Source organism: Scomber japonicus, chromosome 1, assembly GCF_027409825.1.
Source record: "Scomber japonicus isolate fScoJap1 chromosome 1, fScoJap1.pri, whole genome shotgun sequence".
NCBI lineage: Eukaryota > Metazoa > Chordata > Actinopteri > Scombriformes > Scombridae > Scomber > Scomber japonicus.
Window position 1 is genome coordinate 16,965,952 of NC_070578.1, and position 17,996 is coordinate 16,983,947.

General features: G+C 40.2%; 1 protein-coding gene across 1 annotated transcript in view; it reads left to right on the forward strand.

Moving 5' to 3' along the window:
- The window catches only part of kif26ba (kinesin family member 26Ba), an 85,537-nt gene that overhangs the window by 9,909 nt on the left and 57,632 nt on the right, over positions 1 to 17,996 (forward strand). The gene's annotated exons all lie outside the window — the stretch shown is intronic.

Sequence of the window (17,996 nt, forward strand, 5' to 3'; positions counted from 1 at the left end):
ATATTTTAAAGGGTTGGTACACAATTTCTTTTAGTTTTTTATATCATTTTGTATCTTTATGTTAGTTTTCCATATGTTGTAGTGTCACAATGCTATTTACCTAAGCCCTACTAAAAATGTTTTACCATGTCACCTGATGTCAGTTTCTGCATGACAATGTTGCTACATATAAACTTTAGCGCCACAGAGATGTACTGCATGCTCACTGTTGCCGCTGCTAAACGTGCTAACATGTACATAATTACATACAGACAGAGCACTCAGTGTTGTTGCTGCTCAAAGTTTAAAGAATATACTCTGAGCTTTTCTCCCACCAGTAAATGGCTCTGGATCAGAGCAGAATCTGGTGTGTCTATTCACCCTGAAGCTCCAGCTCTGCTTCCAGCTCGCTCCTCCAGAGCTCCCAGCACTCAGCTGTCTGTCCTTCTGCTCCATCTGACAACACTCAGATGCAGTGCTACAACATCGCTCTTAGTATATCTGGACAAATTTTCGCGCTCTAACTTACAGTGACCAAGTATGTTAGGAAGACACTGTCAATTAACTGTGTGTGTTGGGAGGGGTCATCAGCGCTGTAATCTCTGTCACTGCTCTTTGCTTATAGCTAAAAGGGCATTTCCACTTAATATAGTAATATGTTTGTCTTTTGTTTTTCTGAGCCAAGTGTCTTCGAGTAACTTATTCTTATTGACTTCCTTTGTAAATTAAGGGTAAAAGATGCATGGTTATAGGGTGGCCTGGTGGTTTAGCGGTGTAGATTCCAGCTAAGGACCTTTGTCATCATCATCATCGCCAGTCTCTTGATCTCATCCTTCGTTTCTCTGTATACTGTCTACGTTCCAATAAAGGCACACATAGAAAAAAAACATTTACTGATATAAATTTAACAGCAGTAGCCCACATAAGCAGTGGCACTTGTGTATGTGCATTACTAACACATGTGCCCTGCTGGATGACGGTGAAGGTGGCAACAGCACCTTCTGCCATATGGCAGTAGCTACCATGGCAACTGCCTCTCCACCACCTCCACAATACAGAAAATAAGTAGAGAACTATACAGTTGTTAGGCATCCACCTGAGGTAGTCACCTGCTGTGTGGATTTTCATATACAATACATTTCTGTTTGTGACACATAATTTGAGATTGCATATGTGCATAAATCTATTATTCTTCTGTCCATCCATCCAGTGTATATATCTTTCTGTCAGTTTGTTTTGCACCTAGTCATCCTGTGAGTTTTACCCAGTTTTACAAGTTTTAGATTCTGTCATTCGGAGCCAAGATGAAAAGTTAAAATGTCCTAGTGTTACAGTAGCAGCAGGTGCCAACTCCAGCACTCTGTGACACTGTGAAGTCTGGCTCACTGAACAGTTTATTTGAAGACCCGCTAACCACACTTCTAACATTAGCCAACCTGCTGTCATTGATATGTGACACAAATGCATGCACAGTCAAACACACACACACACACACAGACACACACACACACACACACACACACACACACAGACACACACACACACACACACACACACACACACACACACACACACACACACACAATCACATAGTCAGATATAACACATCTATCTTCAGCATCTCACACTAGGAAAATCTCATGACAGGCTGAGGTGCATTTGACAGGGATGCGTGTTTGTGTGCGAGTGTCTGTGTGCATGTCTGTACTTTACTTCTTCATGATTAAGTTTTCTACTTTAAAAGTGAGGGAACATGCAAAGAGAGGACATCGAAGAGGTTACTTAGGACTTGAGGATAATATTAGAATGATAAACATACTGCATAAAAAGTGGTTCTGTTCGGTTTTTCATGTATTTAGCATTGTTGTTGATGTTTGCACATGTAGCAGTGTGGGGAGTTGAATTTAAAAGAAGAGATGAAGTCATCACGATGCATCTGCTGAATGCAGATGAAACTAGAGAAGGTTGAAGCAAGAGGGAGAAGGATCAATGTATCAATTTGTTTTCTGTCAAACACACACGCACACACACACGCATGCACACAGTATATATAAATAAACATTTTACACATTTCATCACCTCAACTATAAAAGATTAATATTGCCTGATCAGTATTTCCTTAACTATCATATTTCTTCGTGGGAATAATGTCGTTTACACACGATTGATATTTTTAGTGGATATGGTGGATATACCACAAACAATAAAGCATAGAAGCTGAAAAGAGATAAATGAAGGACAGAGATGTCGAGTAGGATGTAGAGAAGAGAACAAAGCAAGACAGAAGAAAAAATTGTGTGTGTGGGAAGATGTGACGTAACTACCTATGCAAAGGTGCAGTGGCCTTGTCTATATGAGAGTGACTGTATGTATGTGTGTGAGTAGTAAGCGTGGCAACAGACCTACCTTTTAGGGTCAAAATTAGAGTCAAGGCTCTGTTAGTCAGTCGTTCATGTTTTACAGGCACTGTAATGGCATTCCAGTCCTAAATACACCGCACCGCTGCACTGTCTGTGTGTGTACATTCCTACTTTAACTATATAGGTTAAGAGGTTGCCTAATGCCAAAGATAGGATAAGAAGAGAAGTGTGCATGTTTGTGTGTGTGTGTGTGTGTGTGTGTGTGTGTGTGTGTGTATGTATGTGTGTGTGTGTGTTTATTTTAAGCAGGACTATGAGCATTGTGTCAGAACATTGTAAAGGGCAGGAGGTGAAACAAGAACAAGGATGACATTTAAACAGTAGTTTCCAGAGCAGCTCCATGACAGACTGCAGTAGTTGTGGATCAATTACTGAGTTTTTTAAAAAAGGAATTTATTTTTTCCTCAGGCTCCAATATTGGTAATATTTTCAAAAAGTTCCGTCCTCCTTTGTGGTGGTAAGACTTTGTGCAGAATGTATTGACATAATGAAAGGAATGCACTAAATACCATACTGAATATATACCACACATATATGCTCTTTTTCAGTCCATTCATCATCACTCCCTCACCCACACTGACTAAGAGAAACATCATCCACTTTCTCTTAGTGCCATCTCCTCTCTCTTTCTAGCTTATCCAAGATATAAAGGAAGAGTAAGTTAAAAAAGAGAAAGAGAGACAAGGAAGAAAAAAGAAAGATAGAGAGAAAGGTAAATAGTCGAGGTAGAGGTTTAAAGAAAGGGAGAGGCAATCATTTATATGGGCTACAGAGATAGCATGGCATGGATGGGAAAATATGTGTGTGTGTGTGTCTGTTTGTGTGAAAGAGAGAGAGAATTAAATTGGCTGTTTGTTCCCAGTCTGTGCTTCAATCAGACATAGAGAATAGCCTCTAGCCGTTAAACTTTCCAATTACCTTGAGCAGATGGCGCCTGCGGGGCTCGATTTAGAGCAGGGGTGTCAAACTCAATTTCATCCTGGGCCACATCAGCATTATGGTTGCCCTCAAAGGGTGGGTTGTAACTATAAGACAATATAAATGTATTCACTTGTTATCAAATTGCATAATTGCCTCTGCGCTCAATTATTATTGGTTTTTAGTAATAACTTAATAATCTCTAACTAGGTCTGAAAGCAGAATTTTTGGAAAAATAATAGCATTAAAGTGTACAACTATTATACAATTTATGAAAAACCATGAAATACAAAATACAAAATAGTATAAGTGATTAAGTCAAAATATTAATAAGGAATTTTGACTTTGTGTAGCCTACAAGTAAGGTTTCACATCCAAATTGTGTAATACAAATAGGCTGTAATACAAATTAGGCCTATTATTAGTGTACACATGCAAAGTAGTATATGTTGTAAAGTAAAAGCAACATTAACGTTTGTTTTAGCTATGGTAGCCTTATTATATAGCCCACAATGAAAGAGCCTCAAATCATTATTTTCATATGTGCATAAAGATACTGGTCAGGATCTGGTTCAGGTTACTCAGACATGATGTAGATGAAGAGGGATGTGAGAGTGATGCTGCCTGGACACACCAAGTAGATTTCTCCAAGTGATCATCTTGGATATCACACACTGTCCTTATCCATGGATCAGTCCCTGAACATAGCAAATATCGGTTGTGCTTATACCAAATATAAGCATAACCGTTAGAATGCATGGATATTTCATGATATTATTCATGCTAAGGTTTTTAAAATGCTTATCTACTTTTTCATTACGTTTTCATTCTAGTCCATCATCTGTTCAGTCCACCGATGTCTGGATTTGGGTCTTGTGCAGTAGCAATCCGTAAACAGTGTGGAGGCTGTCATTGCTGATTAGTGATATGTGCATAGACATGGAAACGACACAGGCAGCTTGAAGTCGGAGCTGTAGCATTCAAGAAGGGGGTAGGAGAAGGTAAAAGTGCCTGATTGCAGTATCCTGAAATGTTGCTCTCCAGCTACTGTCGCGTTTATTAAATCCATCTGAAGGTGATGTGGTGCACTGTCGATATCGGTGGTGAAATGATTGGCAAAGATGGCAAAAGAGTGCTGTGCTTTGAAGTGGAGAAGCACCAATCAAATTCATTAATCAACAGGTTCACTTTGGTAGCCAATTGAGCACATGAAAAAGCACCTGGGACTGAGGTTAAGATGTTTTCATAGACAGAAAAGTGGGCAAGACTGTTCTGTTGGAGTTGAGACTTCCATAGGTACATGCAGTATCAGCTGAACAGCTGTGATGGCGTTGTAAATCCCTGTTATGACATATTTGCAGCCCTGCAGCCTCTGGTTCAGTTTGATGAGACGCTCTGTTATGTTGGACAACATGACAAAATCACATCCAGCCAGTTTAGACCTGTCAGTTTGGGGAAGAGTTTTTCTTCACTTTGCATGAAAAAAGCAATTTGTTTCCTATGCTTGAGGACTGCACTACAACTCAATCACTTTTCTTTTGTATGGTACTGCACATTTCTATGCTCCATGCAGACCTCTTTCAAAAACAGTGACAAATGATTGATCCAAGCCTCATGCCTGAATGTTCACTGTTGTTGAGACTGGGGTCATTACATTATCCAGTTCCATGGAGCTTCTTGGTGGATAATGCAATGGTAAGCGTCAAGGGTTTGGGACAGTTGTTTAAATGTATTTTCTCACCAGTCCAACAAGCCAGTTCTCTTGCCACACATTGCAAGTGTGGTAGTAAGCCCCAACGACTTTCTTCCAGGATAAGTACATTTTACTTATGGACTTCTCCAGCCCATTGAAGATGTCCTTCCCCATCGTTATCCCATATGCATGGCTGTCATATCCAGGAGCCCCTCACTGACAGATAAGTCTGCATTCACTCATTCATTTGTAACAACTTGCTTCTTCAGCCAGCTGTATCATCAGATCTCCTGCTATCTCTCTGAATCAGTCTGCGATTGCTTTTTTTGACAAGCGGACAAAAAGCCTGTTTTGCATCAGGTCACAATTGCTGACATACCTTCAACATTCATCTCTTCAAAAATGCACCTTCTGAAAAACACTTCGACAATTGAGTGATTTCTTCTGCCACAATAAAGCTTGCTTTCAGTGCTGCATCATTTTTTTCTGTAACTTTTGTGAACATATTCTGTTGAGAATTTTTTGTTGCTTTTCTTGGTGGCCAAGATTAGCATACTTGGCTCCATGTTTGGTGTCAAAGTGCCACCATGAATTGTATTCACTTGGTACTGCCACTGCCTCATTACAAAGAAGACATACTGGCTCATCTCCGTTAAGCACAGACATGCTTTCCCATCTGTCATTCCCTCTGTGTCAATTTCTCTTATCTTTTTCTTTTACTAGCTACAACCACTTGGCCACTGCTGGAAACACATGTATTTAGATGCTAATCTAACATATACTGACATGTAGCAGCTCAGTATACTACAACAGAAATATTCAGAGTGTGGAACAAAATCAGGATGCATTCTGTGACATGTAGTTTATGGACACCGTAGTTCCATAACACCGGAGAGATTTGTGTTGCGCAAATTATATTCTTTGCTCTCGCTGGCCACATGAAATCAGGTGCTGCTATACTGCTATACTGTGCTCAGGTTACAGACAGTATCAGAGAGTGAGTTACTAAAACAGGGCTCTCTCTCTGTAGCTAAACTTAATGTTCCTGTATCTCTGTATCTCCCCTTGTTCCTTCTCACTGAAGCTCCTACTGGATATCTGAACAGGCATCAACAATATCTGAAAGCTTGTGACAGAACGGTTGTGTCATTTTCAATCCAGGTTTGATGTCTGTGTAAAACCTGGATGAATCTCTGTAACAAATGCACTCTTGACCAAGACTCTTAAACCTCAGCTGCCCACCAGAAGGAGCCCAGTGTCTAACAGAGGAGCACTGTGCTTTGAGGAGCTCCCACTTATGAATGAGTGCTACTGTGTGAATGTGAAGCCTGGAAGAAAGCAAGCATGCCCAGTTGACCTTCATGGATATGGAACTGTTAAGAAAGTGTATTAGATTTAGAGGCTTGATGGATGATTCAAGCGCAGGTTTAAGGTTTATGTTAAAACACATAAAACCTCTTTGTAAAAGCCAAGTAGGCAGTGAATGAAGTTTACGACATTGCACAGTTTGTTTCTATAATTATCTGTTATCAAGTAATAGTTATTGTTTTTAGTTAGTGCCAAAATCTTTCACATGAAGAGTTTTTTATTATCCGTGAGTATACTGTATCTGTATGAATAAAAATGCATTACATTGTACAGGTGTTTTTATGTATATGTTATGTATTTATATGGTATGTAATCCCTGAAGTGCACACGTTTGTATATTTAAGTTTGTGTGTGCAAGGGTACTCATACTGTGCACACACTGTTCACCTGCTTCTTAGTTTTTTGTGTTCACACATGTATAAGCAGGAGTTGTCAGGCAGATCTTTACCTTCAGTTCCTCCCCAGTGAGCCTCACTAACCTTGGGATGGAAGGATACTGGAGAGAAAGAATGGAAGGATGGGAAAAGGAGGAGGAAAAGAGGGAAGTAGGGGAGGAGTGAGAGGGCATTGGAGAGTGTGTGTTCAGGTATGGCATACGGCAAGATGGATTACTCCACCCAACAGGCAATTCATCACTGTCAGAGAGAGAGAGAGAGAGAGAGACAGAGAGAGAGAGAGAGAGAGAGAGAGAGAGAGAGAGAGAGAGAGAGAGAGAGAGAGAGAGAGAGAGAGAGAGAGAGAGAGAGAGAGAGAGCGAGAGAGAGAGAGAGAGAGAGAGAGAGAGAGAGAGAGAGAGAGCGAGAGACCAGAAACAAACACAAGTAATGTTAGGATGGATGGCTTTAGGAAAAGATGAAGAAAAAGTAGACAGAGGACAATCATCAGAGATAAATGGCTGTGAGAAAGAGAATCCACTGAATCATACTTCTGTAATTAGACACACTGAGGTGGGAATCCAACACTGGAAAGGATGGAGACAGAACAGGAGGAGAGAAAGATATAGGCAGTGATGTTTCCATTCAGTAATTACTGCATGGTGTTTGAATGTGTTTAATTTTTGGGGTGCTGTTTAGTGTGTGGGAGGGGGTCACTCCAAACACTGCCTGAAATATGCAACCTGGTGTTTTCTGATGGCGTCAGAGCCTGGTCTAGGTTTAGCCAATCAGCGCCGGGTTCACTTCAAGCCCCACCCAGGAGCTTTGCAGGGCCGAACGGAGTACCTACCGTGGAGTAGGTACTCCGTTGACCCCCGTAAAAGTTCCTGTAAATGGCCCTGTGGGGGAGGTTCCTGCAGTGGAGACACGCACCAACGCACATTTTACTGTCAGGCTCAATCAAACATCATTTTAGGTTTGCAGGTCATAGGAAACATAACAAGAGGATGGCAACAAATGAGATTTTCACTGTGAGCAGACTATGGTGTTACGGGATTATCCCCCTGAGCCACCACATATCCAATGTCTCATTTACAGTGCAGCTCTGATGAAGATGGTGGACTTATTTTAAAAACAGGTAGTATAGTTTATATATAGTTCATTTACAGTCACCACCATCATCCTTAGTTTAAAAACAGACAGCAGTAAGCACCTTTTGCATATAAAACAGGAAGAAATTTAAGCAACTATTCATTTTACAGCTGGGGACTGATTTAGATGGCCAGCTAATAAACCAGGCTCTCTTTCAGTCAGTTAGCTCATTTGCATTGTAGCAGGGGAGCTCGTCTGTACAGCATTAAAAGAGCTTGAGCAAGATTTGTAGCTCAGACTGTTAACGTGAAGACAGCATTTGCCTTACAAAGCCTACTGTATTCATGTACAGCACTTGCGTGAGAGCATGACAGAGAGGGAAAGGGAGATCTTGTGTAGTTGATCTGATCTGTCCGTAGCATCTGTTTTCAATATTTTGTACCCTCTTTGATTGGGTTTAACATCCCACAACACACACACAAACACACACACACACACGCACACACACACACACACACACACACACACACACACACACACACACACACACACACACACACACACACACACACACACACACGGGTTTTGTATATGTGTGCATGTGTTCACTGTAAGGAAAACACAACTTTGTCGAACAGAATGCCTGATGAGCACTTAACCCATGGCAACGTTCAGACAACCACAATTAATTATGGTTGTCAATCCCAAACAGTGACTGTATGAACGCAACCTCTGCAGACCGAACCGCGTCATCAGCATGGTCTGAGGAAGTGCTTCAAAGACTCTCTGAAGGCCTCTCTTACAGACCTCCACACTGATCCTGCTTCATGAGTTTCTGGCCCACAACCATTCAAAGAAGTAACATTTCAAAGGGTGGCAACCTCTATGAAGACCCACACATCAAAGCACATGAAGTCACTGTCTTGTCCTCTCTGAGTGAACCCACCCAGCTGTCCTGCCCCTCACTACAAGTGAGAGTAAGGACTACCCTCGATAGTGGTGGAGTGGTGAAAAAAGTCCTCTGAATTCAAGGAGTGGTGGTGGTGATGATATGCATGGGTGTATGCCTTTATATATACCATGCATGCTAATTATCACTCATCCGTAAGGAGAAACAAACATGTACAATACAATACGTTTCATGATTTTTTTTGATCTACTGATCCACCAAGTGTCATTTTTTTGTGCACATTTTATTTGATTATGTACTACAGTGGTCTATAGAAGGTATTGCAATATAACATACTGCATAATTACTTGTCATCCCAGTTTGAATAAAAACAGTAAAATGATGAGCAAAAAGAGACAGATCATCACAGAGACATCCATTTTGTGTGTGTTGTTTATGTGTGTGTGTGTGTGTGTGTGTGTGTGTGTGTGTGTGTGTGTGTGTGTGTGTGTGTGTGTGTGTGTGTGTGTGTGTGTGTTTGCTCGTGTGTGTGTATCTGGGTACAAAAGCACTTGGATACTATCACATCTGACACCTGTATTATTACCGATAGTGTGCAGCCTCACAAACACACACAGCATTATATATATGGCACACACATGCTGTACAAACAGCCAAATACCAATGTGTACAATGCAAACACTCCAGTGCCAGAGAATGCGGCAGGTAATTTTCATTCCCTATAGCTAGTTAGTTGCATATGCTGATTAATTTATGCATTGCCATGGCAACACAAACATTTTAATGTGTTTTTCTTTGTTATTAATATAGTGTGTCAACATCACAAGGGAGTGTGTGTGTGTATATGTGTGCAGAAATAAGCATGTGTCTATTCATCTTAATGTGTGCAAAAGCAACCTCAACCAGGCTTGAATGTGTGTGAATATGTGTGTATCTGTGTGTGCATAATATGTTATGGCTGTGTCCTAACCAATCTAAATCCTACACCAATTATTGGATCATGTGAAGGACTGACCAATTAAAAAGGTGATTAAAGGAGACGTACTGCAGGGAGAGGGAGAGAGACAGAGGAGAGGGGGATGGTGCAGGTAAAAAATGAGAGAGAATGAGAAAAGGAGAGACACAGGAAGAGGAAACCTGCAGGGTTCCTTAGGTTATTTGTCAGTAAGGAGAAAAGAAGAGAAAGAGAACATTCTGGGAAAACAGTGATTGGTTTCCCAGTATTTAGACTCACCAACACGCTATTAAACAATTAATTTTCAGACAGTGTTGGTGTGTTTCTATGACTGATTCTCTAAACATGCCACCTTTGTGGACATGAAGCAAACTCAGCAGGATGTTTTCCTTTCCTCATTCCCTCCTTCAAAGCAATTTACCCTCAAGCCATTCTTCTTCACATAGTCCCTCTTCTTCCTTGTGTCCAACCCTCTCCTCACCTCTTCTCTCCTTCCATTTCACCATGTTCACTGATAAGGTTTTGATCAGGATACCAACCACAGTTTTATTGTTAGACACAGATGTGATTGTAATCTATATACTAAAGCAAGGAATCTCTGTCTATGTTTGTCCATCGTGTATTTTTTGATCTGTTTATCCAATTGACTCCGCACTTGGTGTGTGTATTGCTGGGGACAATGGGAAGTATTTGCAATTAGTGCAATTTGGACATGCAATATGTTTAATATTAATACAATTTGAAAAGACAGCAACTGTTGTAACGTGTAAATTGGAGCAAATAATTTCATGGGCAGATCAAAACCATTTTGTGTCATATGCTCTGACACTGTGGCGGTTGTGGACCACCACTACAGATGAAGCACAAATATTTGGAGCAAACATACTCACTCATATCTGAACTGAAGGGACAGAAAATAGGAATGATCAATCCACTTTATTTTAGGATGCACATCATTTTATTTTTAAATGCAGTCTTTATTTGACTTGAAATGATTTATTTATTATTGGAGTACTTAGCCTTTTATTTATATCATCTATGCTTAATAGTTTCTTTCATGTTGTTGGTGTATATACTTATTCACACCTCACATCAACTGTATTTCTATACAGAGGGAGGGGAGGCCAAGCAATCGATCTGTTATGAACTGGCACATTTGGAATGGGCACTGCACTACTTTTTTTAAATTGGGAGACTTTGCTGACTGTTTGCTAATTGTTTCCTGTTCATAAATGTTTTCAACTGAAGTAAAAAAGGGGTTACATTACGTCATGTTCTCTGTTCTTTTATATTCATCAACTGTGGTTCAGTTTATTTGTCTCCCTCACATATGATACTTTTTCCAGATTTTCCTCACACACACACACACACACACACACACACACACACACACACACACACACACACACACACACACACACACACACAAATGCCCAAAGGCAAAATAGACTGAGTGATTTAAACAAGAAATTTCAATGATGCTCTTGCCCTACTGACAATAAGCCTATGGCTACATGGCGGTTAATTAAAGGAAGCTAGCATTAGTGTAATGTCACCATGGTAGACTCCAGTAGAGCATTCTCAAGTGTGTTGCATTTACAGAGAACACATCACATGTGCTTAAAATTGACGTAACTTTTTTTAAGGGCAGCTCTTCATACTGGAGTATAGTGCTATATTTAATAGTAGTGCACATTACTTTTCTGGTACTGAAATGAATTATGGACTATTTCTGCTGAGCAGTTTCAATCATTTTTTTGAAAGAAATCTGACGTAGAAATAAACTGGCAGCTGTTTAGGCAATAGTGTGTTAATGTCTTCTTTACTTGTAAATGAAGTGCTGCTTCATTTGTGTCATCTGCACCAGATGTTAAAAATTCAAAGACTCAAAAACGATGTAGAGCAGGCTGTCAAATGAAAGGCTGGGTGTGTTGCTTTTATATTGGTGGAATTTTAACTTGTTGTCTCCAGATGCGTTATTTTGTCCCTTTGAGTAAGAAACAAACACTGAAAGAGGAAGACTGAGAGTGAGACAGTGTGTTTTAGAGAGATAGTGAGAAGAGACCTGTGCTTGACCTCAGTTGGTTTTTAACATTTGTCACATATGTCTGCACATCCATGTGTTTGGTGTGTGTGATGTCATTTATAACCTCTGTCTTATTGACCTTACTCCTGCACAAACGCCAGATGCAATCATTCACACACACACACACACACACACACACACACACACACACACACACACACACACACACACACACACACACACACACACACACACACACAAACACACAAACAACACACATACACACATACACACACACACACACACACACACACATCATTCTCCATCATGAGACCAATATGTGTGTCACGGGCCACCAACACACTTGAAATTTATGGTATTATCTTCACAGTCTCTTTCCTGCTTTCTCTTTTTGCTGGTTTCAATTTCTCACTCTTCATCATCCCTTTATCATTTTCTCACACTCCTGCCTACTATGTATGTTTGTGTGTGTGTTTGTGTGTGTGTGCACGCACGCGCGCGTGTTGTCAGAGCAGGTGCAAGAGACCGTCTGTATCTCTTCTGCATGATTTCCCTGATCTTAGACCTGCTGAGAAATGCACATGCATGTGTGTGTATATTATACAGGATCCTGCATACAGTAGAAGAGTGGAGGAGGGATGAATGAGAAGAGAGATGAAGGGAGGAAAATGAGTAGGGGGGAGGAGGAAAGGTTTACCTTCCTTGGTCACTCATCTGGCACTGATTACACACACACACACTCATACACACACACACACACACACACACACACACACACACACATATGCATACGCTCGCCAATAAACCAGCGCCATTCTGGCTACAACCAGCTTAGCCCTCTTCGCCTCTCCTCTTCTTGGAGGAATTAGGCTTTTTCTGTCACTTCTCTTCTCTCCACTCTCCTTCTCTCTGATGCGATATCTCCTTTTCCCTAATTTTTAAGTGTCTGTGTCTGCGATGAACTGGTTCTATATATAGTAGAAGTGGAAAGAGGATGTGACAAAGGTTTAAGGGGTGGGGGGGGGGTGATCCTGGTGAGTTGAGTGGTGGAGTTGCAATCACACAGTTCAGTGTCAAAATGCTATCTTGTCTTATACCCACTCAAAAGTGGACGTTTTGTATGTATATCTATGTGTGTGTGTGTGTGTGTGTGTGTGTGTGTGTGACTGGGATGAGTTTTGTTTTGTGTGACAGCATATTTACTTTAATCCTTTACCTCCAGTGCACACATGGGCACACACTCGCATGAAAAACAGTGAGGGACAAACAGGACAGAGCTGTCTTCTCTCATCAAATCTCAGTAATGGCATCTCTCTGAGTCCAGCCTGCACACACACACATACACATACATACACACACATACTGTCATTGCTACACAGACAGATTGTCTACACACTAAGGGTCGCTGAGGTCACTGTTCAGTTAGCTTGGACCCTGTCTCCGTCTTTATTTTGTCTCTTTCTGTCATTCACTCCATCTTTGCACAGTACAGCTGAGGCTGTGTTTGTCTGCGCTTGTAGAAGGAAATTAATAACACACACACACATGCATACACACAGACACACACACACACACACAGAGAGTGAGAGAGAGAGAGAGAGAGAGAGAGACTGATTGAGTCACTTTCAGAATACTGATGAACTCAGAGGTGAAGAGATCGCTGGAAGAAACAGATAAATGGGATGAAGGAAGGGGGAGAAGGGGATGAGAGCAGGAAATACAGCAGTTCACCGTAGGATATTCTTATCTAACCACAATCTTATTAAAATCTCCAATAACACTAATAATCATATTTTAAATTTGTAAAGTACTTGAAAGTTTTTCTTGGAAAATGAAATAGTTTCCAATTAGATTTCCACATTTAACTCAAGATTAACTAAAAATTGCTTTCCCCTGAGTTGAACTCCAGCTTGTCTGCCAATTCAGAGAGAGAGAAGGAGAGAGAGAGAGAGAGAGAGAGAGAAAGAAAGAGTGTGTGTGTTTGACCAGGAGAATGTAAACAAACTCAATGATACTTCTGTTTTGAAAGATGAGCTGAAAATAACAAAAAGGAAGCATTAGTAGGAAGACAAAAACTAAAATAGGGTCAAAGAGAGTTCACTGGGAGGAAGAGTATGTGTATGTTTGTGCAGGTTATTCATACCATGTTAATGATGTTAAACGATTGTGTGTGGCGGTCTATCTATGTATTCGAACATAGTCTGTGCCCAGTTTTAGCCAAAGCTCCTCTCCTTTTGAGAATCCCTCTCTCTGCCCCTCGAAACCACAGCTCTCTTTTCCGTCTTTTTTTTTCAATGAGGCAACTTGGCTGCTCCCCAAATCTCAGTTAATTTCGAACAACAGGGCCCTCATCTCAAGAACCGTACACCGTGTCCACTTTATTGCTCCTTTAGCTGCCTGTCTGCCGTGCGTCTGTGTTTGAGTGTGTGTGACAGGGAGATAGAAGGGGGTTGAAAGAAGCCAAGAGAGATTAGATGTTCCCTTTTCTACTCATTTTTAAGAAAGATTTGACCTTTATAATTCTTAGCAAACAGTCAAAGCAAGCCTGCTACGTGGCATTAATTGGGAGATCGTTTCACAATTTATTGACAGTAGTTGAAAAAATAAAATCTATCTTAAATGCATTTTACAACTGACTGAGCGTGAAGCTGAGTCAGGGATTAATAGTGAGGTTTCGGGACTGAAACTGCTTTGAAGTTATGACTACACATGAAATATTCAAACTACACTTTACAGAACTTTTACCGAACTTTGCACAAAGCATTGTGAAAAGAATAAATACATGACACTAGAAACGGATACAGTAGTAAAAACATCCATGAAAGCTAATAGTAACTACTTTTGCAACACAGTCCACCTTTCCCATGTCCACCATTATCCTGTACGTTTCACACAGTTATATTTTGCCTTTAATATGGCTAAATTCACTGATTCACTGCATTGGTTTGTGCACCTCTTGTCTCCTACTGTTTCAGTAAGTGGCCAAATGTAGTTGACATGACATTACATATGTCCAGTACAGTGAAACTTGATAGCAGAACAATTGTTTACACTCTACTATAAATGGCTTTTGGTATCATTCTCACAGTTTAAGAGAAAGAGCTTCTTTTTTAGACTGACCATGTTATGTTGTCAGTCATCAGTCACACAGGGAATAATTCATGTTGAAGACAAGGACATGCCAGTTCATGTGCTTTGACTGGCCACAAAGATCATTTCTATTGCTTTTGCTATCCTCTGTCCTGATGTGAAAAAATCACGTCACAAATGCAGTCACAATTTGGAAAAATACATTTTTGCACCTAGCAGAAAATGTGTTGTCATAACCTTTTGGCTATTAGCAGAACTACTGAACATACAGTGAAAAACGGAATAAATGCATTTATAAATAGCCAACATTTAATATCTGCCTCTTCCTGGCTCTTTTTCCTCCAGTCTGCCTCCACTCATGCGTGTCTCTCTGCAAACATGTTTTGTGTGTGTGCGTGTGCATGTGCATGTGGGGCCAGAGAGAGAGGGACACCAGTAGCTTATTTTATGTTGCCTGGAGTGTATGTGTGGTTGTCATGCCAGCCAGGCGTATGTTTGACTGCATGTGTGGATACAGTATCTCTGTGTAAAAAACATGTTTTATTCGTTATGCTTCTTAGTTTGCCTAAGTAACAAGGTAGTCTTTATCTATATATGTACGCACACACACACATACACACACACACACGTGCGTATCTGTGTGTACCTTGTGGTCTTGTGGTTTGTTGACATAGCCTAGCAGGCAGCTCTCAGTTTGAGAGGTTGCATTTTAATATTAGATGAAGTGTTTCTTTGTGTGCACACACATTTGCGGGCACACTTTCCACACACACACACACACACACACACACACACACACACACACACACACAGAGAGAGAGAGCCAGTATATTGATTGAGGAAAAGGTAACAGGCTTGCTATTGATAGAGGCTTATTTTCTTTGTGGCAGACAGTATGTTACTTTCACTCTGTGTTTCTTGCTAACAAGCCTCCATTTTATAATTAGCATAAGGGCCAACCACTTGCACATCCAGACAATCAAGCAGTTCAGGAGATGTGGGGAGAAAATTCAAATGTAATGCTTTTTTTCCAAAGCTGCACAACTTTGTGTTAAATGGTGGTTTAGTGCACAGCTCATAAACAATCAGTTAATTACAGAATGCTGGGATGTATTTATGGTGTGTGGTCTAGAGAGCTGCCTGTTGATACTATAAATGTGCTTTTATGTACATGTCAGTCACTTGTTATTTATCTACTGGTCCCTTTATTTTTTCTGTCCTCTCTGTCCATCATCTGGCTATCTAACCTCTGCCGATGACATGCCTATTGATTGGAGACGCATACACACATACTAATGCTGTATGTCCATAACTCATTTATTGATTATGCTTCATGAAACAAAGAGTTCATCACTTTCATTAATACTGTACATGCACAGCCTCTTCCCTGGCATGATGATGTACTGAGATATTCAAATAAAGGTCCCAGCAGGTTGAACAAGTGTCAATACTGGTGTGATTTCTGTTTCATCTAGTATGGCTTAACGTGTCATTAGTGATATTATTGCAGCACTACATCATACTGTACTTTGCTGGTTAAACTTTTATTTGTTGTATCTCTATCAGTAACTCAGAAATTGCTTTGCGTTATATGAAAAGCTGAAGCACATGGATGACAGTTTTCCTTGTGTTTTTTGAGAAGATGTGAATGTAATGGCGCTGTGTTAGAGATGCAGCAGTGCTTCATACTAGCAGTCATTCAAGAGAAAGTGGTTCAGACAAAAGATTTCATGCCATCTGTAGGCAAGAATGAGAAAAGAATCACAGTGAATAACAAAACAGTTGCAAGTTTCATGCTTGTGGAGAATTTATGTGTGTTTCTCATACAAGTTAAAATAGCATGAGATGATTTCTACTTTTAAGTGTACACTCAATTTGAAGTCCAGTCACTATCACTTGTAAAGAAAAGGGTGAGGACCAAGACAGGTATCTGGTTTAAAGCTGGAAGGTAATTACAGTTATCAAGTGAGTTGGTACCACCTACTAATGTTTTGTTGAATTACATAGCCTTTAAGGAGACATACACTCACTGATAATGCACTGACACTACGCGTATACACTTCAGCTGACTGTTTTAATCCCACTATCAGTTTTTAGGATTTGTGTAGAAACAGGCTTTTAGAAGGAAAAAACTATTTCTACCAGATAAAGTGCTTACTGTTTTGTGCAAAAATTTAAAAAAATGTTTTCAGTAGGGTCAATCGAGGTTTAGTTACAGATTTCTATCTGGGTGTGTGTGTGTTGTTTGCTTGTTAACTTTGATATTTAGACCAGAGAGACGTGGCAGGAGATTTAGAGGGGCTTTGCTCTGTGAGAGTGGCTCCAATTAGTCTGGAAAAGGGCAGCGCACATGTACACACACACAAATGCACACACACACACGCACGTTACAAATACCTGAACATGCACATGCATTTATGTGCACAGGCACAGATAACAACACACACAAACTGGATCTGGAATCTGGATTTTTGCACACAAGAAACTATAAATGCTCACATACACACAAATTCAAACCAATGAGGTGTAAAGACAGAATAAAAGCACAGTGCACTAGCATGAGAATGAGAGGGGAAATCACATTCTCTTTTTCTTTGTGTTATCTAAAAAATCATTAAATACTGCATTTCTGTCAAGTACTTTAAATTACCTTTTAAAGCTGACATTGCTTTTATGGGTGTTTCTGGGAACCAGCGAGCCCGACAGCGGGTTACTAACCACAAAGGTGAACTTGAAAAGCGTCACAATCAAATGTTGCTCAACTACATATGTGACTACTCATCACAGCTTCTTATAGACTATTAAGTTACAGTCCGTCCTATTAGGAGCGCACATCTGTGGCTGTGATGAAAGAACAATAGAAGTTGGACTGTTCAGCAGCCGTTTAATTGGTTATACAGTGCAAGTCAAGATATCCTTAGCTTAGCACCAGAAAATGAAATATTTTATGCTGCAACACAGCATGACCAATCATGTAATACTGTACAGATGATCATGCATGTTCCACTATAATGACCTGTTGGTGTGTGCACTTAAAAAGTATTTTGTTATTTTTCTCTTTGTCTGTATGAATCTTCTGTTTTGTTTTGCTTTTTTTTGTTTTTACTGCAAGTTGACTATTGTAGCCTTTTGTATCATATTTAACCAATA